The 8,813-nt window shown below is 46.7% G+C and overlaps 1 long non-coding RNA gene across 1 annotated transcript; it reads right to left on the minus strand.

The window, feature by feature from the left end:
* Positions 1 to 211: 211 nt before the first annotated feature.
* Positions 212 to 8,112, minus strand: LOC127583119 (uncharacterized). The gene is made up of 2 exons (XR_007958212.1): positions 7,871 to 8,112; positions 212 to 471 (listed from the first exon to the last, which is right to left on the minus strand). It is a non-coding gene; the product is annotated as an uncharacterized LOC127583119 (long non-coding RNA).
* Between the last annotated feature and the right edge of the window lie 701 nt (positions 8,113 to 8,813).

An 8,813-nucleotide genomic window follows, 5' to 3' on the forward strand; every position in this document is an offset into this window, starting at 1 on the left:
AGGAGTTGTCAGGTCCATCAGCCATGATCATACTGAATGGGACCTACTTCTGCCATTGTGTTCTTGTGGAGAAAACTATAAATAGGAAACGATGAACATTCTGGTAGGAAAGAGTAGAGTGAATAGTCTCAAGATGTCATGAATATTTACATGACCAATATGTGGGTTACTGAGATTTCTTAATATTGACATAGAGTCAGACGACAATGAATGAACTTCAAATTAATCTTTATTTCACAAAGGGAAAAGCCTGGCAATGCTGATCTCCATCCAGTGACCTCTGCTGGAAAATTAATTGATTGAAGCTCCACTTCAAAGTCCCTGCGAGTGAATAGTTCTTTGTCACCCAATATCAGACTCACGTGTGGGGAATGCTGAGCTGGGTGAAATGGTGGAGAGGAAACAGTATCCATTCAGTCCTCCTCCAGTGTCGGTCAGCCCCTTCACTGAACAACAGACGTGACATAGGACCTGGAGGAAATAAAACGTAGACCTTTAACTCGAGACACAAGAGACTGCAGATGCTGGACTCTGGAGCAACACAAAAGACGCTGGAGGAACTCAGCAGGTCAGCCAGCATCTGTGGTGGGAAACGGACAGTCAACGTTTCAGGTCGAGACGCTTCATCAGGTCCAGATGAAGGGTCTCGGCCCGAAATGTCGACTGTCTATTTCCCTCCATAGATGCTGCCTGGCCCATAGACCTCTAACTGCCATCTTGACCAAGATGATCGAGGGACTGGACCTTCCTCACATCTCCCATTCACCCTGGTGTTTACTGAATGGCTCTCAATGACGCAACATCTCCCATGCTTCCTCCTGCTTTCTGTAACCTCCTCCAAACCTACTGCCCTCCAGGATACCAGCTTTCCTCTCTTTCATCCCAGATTTTCATCACATCACCATCGATAGCTGTATCTTCAGCACCACAGTTCTGGAATTCCATACCTAGATCTCTCTGCCTCATTGAAGGCACTTCTTAGAACCCTTTGTTCCTTGTCCTAGTATTTTTGTCAGCCTTGGTTTTAAATGTTGTTTGAAACCTCTTCTGTGAAGTACTTCAACACAGTACAGCACAGGAACAGGCCCTTCAGCCCACAATGTTATGCCAAACTAATTAAGCTCATGATCTTTAATTAAACTAATCCTTCTGCCTGCACATGGTCCACATCCCTCCATTCTCTGCACATTCATGTGCCTACCTGAGAGCCTCTTAAACACGACTATCATATCTGCCTCCACCACCACCCCTGGCAGCACATTCCAGGCACCCACCACCTCTGTGTAAAAAATTTGCCCCGCACATCTCCTTTGAACTTTCCCCCTCTCACAAATGCATGCCCTCTAGTATTAGACATTTTGACCCTGGGAAAAAGATACTGGCTGTCTACTCTGTCTATGCCTCTCATAACTTTATAAACTTCTATCAGGTCTCCCCTCAGCCTCTGCCGCTCCAGAGAAAACAACTCTAGTTGCATGCCCTCTAATCCAGGCAGCATCCTGGTAAACCTCAAGTATCTTGGGATGTTTCACCCTGATGTAGGTGGTATATAAGACCATAAGACCATAAGACAAAGGAGCAGGTCTGCCATTCGGCCCATCAAGTCTGCTCCGCCATTCTATCATGAGCTGATCCATTCTCCCATTTAGCCCCACTCCCCCACCTTCTCACCATAACCTTTGATGCCCTGGCTACTCAGATACCTATCACTCTCTGCCTTAAATACACCCAGTGACTTTGCCTCCACAGCCACTCTCTGGCTGAAGAAACTTCTCCGCATCTCTGTTCTGAATGGGTGCCCTTCAATCCTGAAGTTGTGCCCTCTTGTACTAGACTCCCCAACCATGGGAAACAACTTTGCCACATCTACTCTGTCCAGGCCTTTTAACATTCGAAATGTTTCTATGAGGTCCCCCCCATTCTTCTGAACTCCAAGGAGTACAGCCCAAGAGCCGTCAAACATTCCTCATATGTTAACCCTCTCATTCCTGGAATCATTCTAGTGAATCTTCTCTGAACCCTCTCCAACATCAGCACATCTTTTCTTAAATAAGGAGCCCAAAACCGCACACAGTACTCCAAGTGAGGTCTTACCAATGCCTTATAGAGCCTCAACATCACATCCCTGCTCTTATATTCTATTCCTCTAGAAACGAATGCCAACATTCATTTGACTGCATTCAGATGAATGACTGCATATAAATGGAAGCTGCTGATGTGTTTTAGACAGATGTGTGCTGAACCACTGGGCAAAGATATGCTTTCCAGCTTAAGGTAAGGGAAACTGGGAGCTGTGTTGAATTACACTCTCAACCTCCACCTCTATATATTCTCTGCTCCTGTGTACACATCTGCCAGAAGAAATTAGCTAATGAGTCAAAAAAAACCTGATGAACAGATGGGGAGCCAGATAACTCACTGGAATTAAACACTTTTACTCTTCCTCCTGCAGTAACGAGGCTTTTGAGAGGCTTCCTAGATATACAATCTTATACCTGATGGCTTCTGTCAATATTTGGAGATTTTATACTCACAACCAGGGAACGTTACAAACGGGAAATCATTGCTCTGGAACTGCTCAACATGAACACTCTGCATGTAATAAAAGCAGTTCCTCTCTCGTAGGCACTCAGTCACGGAACCAATGTTTCATTCCCCTCCTGAAGTTTTCGAGCTACATGGGCCACTGATCAGAAGTTGCTTCCTTACCCAAGTGGCCATCTGGTAATTTGAGGACATCTGACTGCATTAGACTCTGTTCCCTCTGTGTTCTACTCTGTTCTCATGCATGTACTTTGAAGCAGGTATCAGGGATAGTAGAAGGAAACCTGTTCACTTTTCCTTCACAGTCATTACGCATGAGAAAGAAAATATTGCTCAACAGGACGCCCTAAAGCTAATGAAAATCCAAAAACTGCAGATGCTCAAAATCTGAAATAAAGAACAGCAAATGCTGGAAATTTTCAGAGCGTTTCCATCATTTTATGTTTTTATTACAGTCTATGAGTTTCCTTTCTTGAAAAAGCACTTTTAAACTTTTGCCACTGTTTAATCTGAGAAACACGCCAGACAGATTGGGCACAACATGCTCCAAGAAAAAGCAAAGTGGAAGTTTGTTTTGTTGATCAAATAATAAAAATTTTCACCAGGAATCTGGAAGGAAATCGTCCACTGATGCTGCCATGGGGTCTTATATTTCTCTTCAGAGCCAGGATGTGACAAGTCCTGTCCCAGACCGAACTGTCCCCCTAAGTCCCCACCTCAATATTCCAGCCACCTCACAAGGAGTCTGTGCAGACTGAACCTCTGCCTGACAGCGGTGAGACTTTGATCAGGGTTTGTGCAAACTGAGCTTTGTGACATCCTCTCTTCACTCTGTAACCTTGCACCTTCCCTTGGTTAACCATCCATCTATCAGAAGAAAAGGGACTTTATTTTTAATTCCTGTGATAATGGTTGGAATCTTGTCTATTGTGAGGCAAGATTCTAGCAAGGTATTTTAATCAGCGTAAAGGGATAAGTATTAGAATCAACGTGGTTAACTCAAAATGGCAGAGTAAAATCCTTGGCCTGACTTGGCCTGCTTAATATCCTGAAGTCTTTAAAATGCATCTTCATCTCACACCAGAGCAAGAGTGGAATCGTTCAGTGTGAAGGTTCTCCTTCATTCTCCACTACTCCCAGAAGAGAATGGTTTCACATTTAATGAAATGGCCTCTTGTTTCGGGTCTGATTGTGAGTTTCTCCCGTACTCTGAAGGGATGGAGCTGGACCGACAGCAGCCTCTTAGCACTTGCATGAACATCTTGCGGAACTGTTTGGAGGTCACGTTGTAAAGGAAAGGGTTGATTGCTGAGCTGATGTAATAGAGAGTGTTGGTGATGGGCTGCATAGCAAGGTAGGATCTGTAGTAATGTTCTGTCCACTCGGTCTTGGACTGAATAGCTGTCATTAGTCGCCTCGCTTGGAACGGAAACCAACAAACAGCCAATGTTCCAACAATACACCCTGTGTAGATAAACAATATGTTATAGGAGCATATATTGTATTACAGCACAGGAACAGGCCCTTTGGCCCATGATTTCTGAATTGACCATGATGCCAAATAAAACAAATCCCTTCTGCCTGCACATGATCCATATTGCTCCACTCCCTTCATGTTGATATATCTGTCTAAATGCCTCTTGAATGCCACTATCTGTGACCTTGCACCTTATTGCACTGCACTTTCCCTGTAGCTGGGACACTTTACTTTGTACTGTTATTGTTTTCACCTGTACTACATCAATGGACTCTGTACTAACTCAATGTAACTGCACTGTGTAATGAATTGACCTGTACGATCGGTATGCAAGACAAGTTTTTCACTGTACCTCGGTACAAGTGACTATAATAAACTAATACCAATACCCTGGCAGTGCGTTCCAGGCACCCACCACTCTCTGTGTAAAAAACTTGTCCTGCACATCTCCTTTAAACTATCCCCCTGTTACGCAAACCTGTGTCCTCTAGTATTTGACATTTCTACCCTAGGAATGAGACTCTGACCGTCTAACCTATCTATATCATAACTTTATAAACTTCTGTTAGTATTGGTTTATCATTGTAACTTGTACCGAGGTACAGTGAAAAACTTGTCTTGCATACCAATCGTACAGGTCAATTCATTACACAGTGCATTGAGGTAGTACAGGGTAAGAACAATACAGAGTACAGAGTAAAGTGTCACAGCTACAGGGAAGTGCAGTGCAGGTAGACAATAAGGTGCAAGGTCATAACAAGGTAGATTGTGAGGTCAAGAGTCCATCTCATCATATAAGGGAACTGTTCAATAGTCTTATCACAGCGGGATAGAAGCTGTCTTTGAGCCTGGTGATACGTGCCCTCAGGCTCCTGTATCTTCAGCCTGATGGGAGAGGGGAGAAGAGAGAATAACCTGAGGGGGGGTGGGGTCTTTGATTATGCTGGCTGCTTCACCAAGGCAGCAAGAGGTATAGACAGAGTCCATGGAGGGGAGGCTGGTTTCCGTGATGTGCTGGGCTGTGTCCACAACTCTCTGCAGTTTCGTGTGGTCCTGGGCAGAGCAGTTGCCGTACCAAGCCGTGACGCATCCAGATAGGATGCTTTCTATGGTGCATTCATCAGGTTTCCCCTCAGCTTCCAATGTTGCAGAGAAAACAACCCAAGACTGTCCAAGCTCTCGTTATAGCTAATACTCTCCAATTCAAGCAGCATACTGGTAAAGCTCCTCTGCACCCTCTCCAAAGCCTCCACATCCTTCTCATAATGGAGCAACCAGAACTGCACATAATACTCTGTGCGGCCTAACCAAAGTTTTATACAGCTGCAACATGACTTTCTCACTCTTGTACTCAATGCCCCGAATGAATGTCAAGCATGCCGTATGCCTTCTTTATCACCCTGTCTACTTATGTTGCCACTTTCAGGGAGCCATGGAGTTGCATGGCAAGATCCCTCTGTACTTTAATTCTCCTAAGGGTCCTGTCATTTACTGTGTACAATCCCCTTACATTTGACCTCCTAAAGCGCAACACCTCACACTTGCCCAGATGAAACTCCATCTGCCATTTCTCCGTCCATATCTGCAACTGATCTATACTCTGCTGTATCCTTTGACAACCTCCTTCACTGTCCACAACGCCACCAATTTTTGTGTCATCCACAAATTTACTGATCAACCCAAGTCATTAATATATATATATATATATCACAAACAGAGGTCCCAGCACTGATCCCTGCGGGACACCACTGGTCAATATACCACCGTATTGCAGCCAACCTATGCCATTAACAAATTTGCCTTTCGTAAAGGGATGCAACACTAAAGAACAGTGGAGACTGTTCATGCTCGGATGGTCATCTCATTCAATTGGATGGACAGTGGCTTTAGTTTCTGAGGCCTTGACCAGTGAGTTCACTGTCTCCAGCATGCCTAATACCATCTGAAGAGTCACAAAGAGCAGGTCTGATGGTTTCCCACAGGAAAAGAGCAAAAATTGAAGACAAATCGTACCCTTCACCTACAATGGCCAGCTGCAAAGCACAGCAGCCTGAACTACAAGCTCAACCATCTCAGGATGTCTAACGGGTACATCTTCACACTGAAGTAAGTCTAGGCGTTGCTGTTTGTCTATGACCTGCTGCTGAATTAACTTCTCCCGGCCCTAACTTTAAAAGGGGAGTGGAATCGCGCGCCATGCATTCTAGTCCAAATGTACTTCACCTTCTAAATTCCCCTGAACATGCACTTAGTCTTGACTCATCTTCCACGGTGCTCTGGGGGACAAGCTAGTGTCTGGTCCTGTCCCATTTTAACCATGACAACCTAACATTCTCCGATTCACGTCAGTGCTACGGGAGGTTTGTCAGAAAAACTTATAAAATGGTGAAATCTGCCCTGCATTGAAAATGTCCAAAAAGGTTAGAACCTGTGGAACTCTCACCAGTTCTGGTCCGTTATGTACCCCAGTCTTCATTACAACTCCATTGGTAACCAAGTCCTTAGCTGCCTGTGTCCTGAACTCTGAAATTCCTCTGGCTCTACATCTCACCCCCTTTAAAATGCCAGGTTAGGCCAACCTCTTTGGTCAAACAATTTACCACAACCATTTACCCTGAGAAACTGAAGTAAATCATATTGTGTGTACCCCCGCCACCATGTTAAGCATTTTTCCCCTCCAGGACCAGGGCACCATGGCTGCAGTGTCTGCTTCCTACAAAATTGCTTCTGCTACTGCAGCAGCATCTTCCAGACCTGTGACCTCAACCAGCAATCAAGGACAGCAGGATGCATGGGGACACCACCACCTGCAGGTTCCCCTCCTGACTTGGAAATATACCCCTGGTCCTTCATGGTCATTGGGTCTAAGTCCTGGAACCCCACCCAACTGCTTCAGCAGCAGTTCAAAGAGGGGGGCTCACCACCACCTTCCCAAGGGCAGGCAGGGATGGGCAATAAATGCTGGCCTTGTCAGTGACACTCAGATCCTGACAAAATGAGTGTTAAATGGAGACACAAGAGACTGCAGATGCTGGTATCTGGAGCAACACACACAGCTGGAGGAACTCAGCAGGTCAGGCAGCGTCTGTGGGGGGGCAGGCAGGGTAGTGTAGCAGTTAGCATAACGCTATTACAGCACCAGCGACCCGGGTTCAATACTGGCCGCAGTCTGTAAGGAGTTTGTACGTTCTCCCTGTGTCTGCGTGGGTTTCCTCCGGGTGCTCCGGTTTCCTCCCACATCCCAAAGACGTAGGGGTTAGGAAGTTGTGGGCGTGCTATGTTGGCGCCGGCAGTGTGGCGACACTTGCGGGCTGCCCCCAGAACACTCTACGCTCTGTGTGTTTCAACGTACACGTGACTAATAAAGAAATCTTATCTTAAATGGACAGTCGACATTTCAGGTCGAGACCCTTCATCAGGACTGGAAAGAAAGAGGGGAGAGAGCCAGTATAAAACGGTGGGGGCAAGGGGTGGAGCCAGAGCTGGCGAGTGATAGGTGGATGCAGGTGAGGTGGGGCTGCTAGGCAGGTGAGGGGGGGGGGAGAGCGGGAATGATGTAAGAAGCTGGGAGGTGATAGGTGGAAGTGACAAAGGGCCGAAGAAGATGGAATCTGACAGGAGAGGACAGTGGATCATGGAATGAAGGGAGGGAGGAGAGGAGGGGAACTGGATGGAGGAGTGTGGCGGTGATGTGTATTATAAATGTAGATTTATAATATATGCAGTATTGTTCTTGCCAAGATTAATCTGATTGCTCAGTTTCTCTGAAGCAGGTGGTTAATTTCCAGCGTATCCCTGACCTCTGTACCTCTCCCGCACACGCACTGCAGATCCCTCTGTCCTACTTACCCAGCATCACCACGTTTTGCCGCCTCATCTCCTTAAACTTTGGCAGGGTCCTGCCTGCAGAGCTGGTCCTTTGGAGTGCGATGGACACGGGCCGGCCTCTGAGGAGGGTTTTTATCATCTGTCTGCAGGTAAAAGCCACCAGCAGGAGCACCAGAACATAGAGAGAGAAGGAGAGGTAGATGACCAGCTGAAAGAGAGGCATTCTCCCAGAAATATTGGTACATATGTTGAGAGAAGATCTGGTCTCCCCTCGGGCCCTGAAGGGCTTCCAAGCATCTTCTACACCGATCACAAAAGCGACAGGCAACCCTGTGATGGAAGCCATGGCCCAAACCAAGCCAATCACTTTGGTGGTCCTTGATGTCGCCATTAACTTGATCTGCATTGGGTAACAGATGGCAAGGTAGCGTTCCAAACTGAAGGTCAGGACGTTGAATATTGATGTGTAGCTGCAAACCTCCCAGAGCAAGTAGAAACCCTTGCAGCCAACGTTTCCAATTGGCCAAGGGTGAGGGTACCAGATGATGGCGTACAGCTCGATGGGTAGACCGATGGTCAGGATGAGGAGATCGGAACACGCCATGCTCACCATGTGTCGGCTCAGCCTCCTCTGCATGCAGCTTTTGCTTCTCAAGATCCAAATGACCCAGATGACCAGGACGTTCCCGGCCGTCCCACAGAGGAAGATGGTCCCATAGACCACAGAAGTGGCGACTTTAGCTGCCTTGCTCATCTGGACGACACCCCGGGTCCCGTTGGCTGGGTCTGCCCACTGCCCGTCCTCTGAGAAGTCCATAGCTCACTCAGTGCCCTGGAGCAGTGTGTGAACACTCTCTCTCTCTCTCTCTCTCTCTCTCACACACACACACACACACAAACACTCACAAACACGCACACACACACACAGAAACACACACACAAACACACAGACACAGACACACAC

Source organism: Pristis pectinata, chromosome 25 (genome assembly GCF_009764475.1).
Source record: "Pristis pectinata isolate sPriPec2 chromosome 25, sPriPec2.1.pri, whole genome shotgun sequence".
Taxonomy (NCBI): Eukaryota; Metazoa; Chordata; class Chondrichthyes; order Rhinopristiformes; family Pristidae; genus Pristis; species Pristis pectinata.